This window comes from Ammodytes marinus, assembly GCF_949987685.1.
Source record: "Ammodytes marinus genome assembly, chromosome: 9".
NCBI lineage: Eukaryota > Metazoa > Chordata > Actinopteri > Uranoscopiformes > Ammodytidae > Ammodytes > Ammodytes marinus.
The window spans coordinates 29,539,526-29,542,025 of NC_137213.1; the positions used below are offsets into that span (position 1 = coordinate 29,539,526).

Genomic DNA, 2,500 nt, shown 5'->3' on the forward strand with positions numbered 1-2,500 from the left:
TGAGTGAGTGTGTGTGTGTGTGTGTGTGTGTACTGTATGTGTGTGAATGAGTGTGTGTGTGTGTGTGTGTACGTGTGTGTGTGTGTGTGTGCGTGTGTGTGTGCAGTGTGCAGATAGTGTCCTTTGTAGAAACACCAGGCAGGAGAAGGATATTATGCTAATAGCAAACCCTGACTCTGCCATTGTCCTCAAAATTCACAAACAGCTTTTTGTAATCGCTCTTACAATCTGTTCCAAGCATATTCCTCCATTGTTGCCAGATGACATGTTACTATAGACCTTAAAGACCGACTTCACCGGTTGGAATATGAAGGTGTATTGAACTCGGAGATCCTATTTCAACCCGATCTCACGCCGAGGCGTCACTTCCAGACGCATGGACCGGTGGCTCTATTTCACGCCTTGCCTGACCAGGGCGGCTCTTTTACACGCGCACCTCCGTAGTCAAGATGGCGGCCGCTGTCGCGGCCGCCCGTAGTCAAAATGGCGGCCGCGGTTTTCCGTCAATGTTTTATCTATATTATAACCTCTCCCTGTCCCCTTGCCCTAACCCAAACCACCGAGGGGGCTGCAGCTAGATAGTACGTGCTATTCCTGGGAGAACATGTCGGCACCTGTTGGTGCTATTCCTCCGTTAATTTAGACTATTCCTCCGTTCATTTGGACGGCGGGAGGTGCGCGTGTGTAATAGAGCCGCCCTGGTCAGGCAAGGCGTGAAATAGAGCCGCCGGTCCATGCGTCTGGAAGTGACGCCTCGGCGTGATACCAGGTTGCCTATTTAGTATAAATGTGCAAAAAAAAATTGAAATCGGTTCATCCTAGCCTGAGAAAAGGCAGAAAGAGTGTTTTATGGTCTCACTGTCTAACCCTACAGTTTCCTTCTTGTGACATCACAGTAAGGGTCAGGATTAACAGGACAGCTGGGCCAAGGGAAGACTAAGGGAATATCATTATATTATAATAGTTATTTTATAATGATAGAACGCCGGTTCCGTATGGGTGAAGTATTCCTTTAACCTTAAATACCATTGTCTAAAATAGTAGCTCTTTACAATATGTTCGAAACTATTCACCAAAAGGCAAAAAAATATTTTTGTTAGAACTTAGATATCTAATATCTGATATCGTTCTATCATTATAAAATCGCTATTATAATATAATGAATGGGGTTTTTCTTACCTCAGTCTTTCCTCAGTCTTCCCTTGGCCCAGCTGTCCTGTGAATCCTAACCCTACATTTTCCCATATGTGATGTCACGCATGGGAAAATGTAGGGTTAGACAGTGAGACCATAAAACACTCTTTCTGCCTTTTCTCAGGCTAGGATGAACCGATTTCTAAAATATTTGCACATTTATACTACATAGGATCTCAGAGTTCAATACACCTTCATATTCCCACCGGTGAAGTAGGTCTTTAAAGTTTCTTAAGCTCATGTACTGCCGGCCAAAAAATGCAGACCTGACTGTTTTTGCCAGATGCCAAAACTCGACTTGAAAAGTTTAATTTTGAGAGAGATAAGACAGAAGGAGTGAGAAGTAGTTTATTTTACTGCCTCTGGAGCAGTAACACACACACACACGCACACACGCACGCACGCACGCACGCACGCACGCACGCACGCACGCACGCACGCACGCACGCACGCACGCACGCACGCACGCACGCACGCACGCACGCACGCACGCACGCACGCACGCACGCACGCACGCACGCACGCACGCACGCACGCACACACACACACACACACACACACACACACACACACACACACACACGCGCACACACACACACACACACACACACACACATGCTTTGGGCTCTAAAAAAAAGTTAATAACACATTATTGCAGCTTTAACTTTCTTTCATTTTACAGATAAAATCGATTTCATTTTGTTTCAATCTGATACTGTCAATCCTCCAGTCGGCCATATTTTGTCATTAACTTTAAATTAAAGGTGCTACGAGGACCTTTCAGTTTGTGTTAATTCTAGCGCCCCCCTTTGGACAAAAGCGGTAGTGTTTTTTACTACGCCAGCTGTTGTTCCTGGGTGAGCGTATACCCCATGACAAAGGCATTAAGAAAAACTGTATAAAAATAGCATTCTTTGCACTGATGGTCTTGTTTGCTGTTGCATGTAATTTATGTTCATCAGAGGAAACGTGAGACTGTTTCAGAAATATTTAAAAGTTATTTCAAGCTGAGGCGCTCCGGCGGTGTAGTGGATAGAGCGCATACTACATCGGCTCCTGCCTTTGTTGCAGTGGTCTGGGTTCGAATCCGACCCGTGGACCTTTACTGCAGGTCATCCCCCCTCTCTCTCTCTGTCTCCCCATTTCAACTCTGTACTGTCTAATAAAGCTTGAAAAATGCCCAAAAATAATCTTAAAAAAAATATATATAGCATTCCTTGCACTGATGGTCTCGTTTGCTGTTAAATGTAATTTACGATCATCAGAGGAAAAATCAGACTGATTCAGAAATATTTAAAAGTTCTTT

At 44.6% G+C, this 2,500-nt stretch overlaps 1 protein-coding gene across 1 annotated transcript in view; it reads right to left on the reverse strand.

Annotated features, from left to right (window-relative positions):
- Nucleotides 1-2,500, reverse strand: part of LOC307255460 (receptor-type tyrosine-protein phosphatase N2-like) — a gene marked incomplete at its 5' end in the record, with an annotated part of 195,129 nt that overhangs the window by 96,850 nt on the left and 95,779 nt on the right. The gene's annotated exons all lie outside the window — the stretch shown is intronic.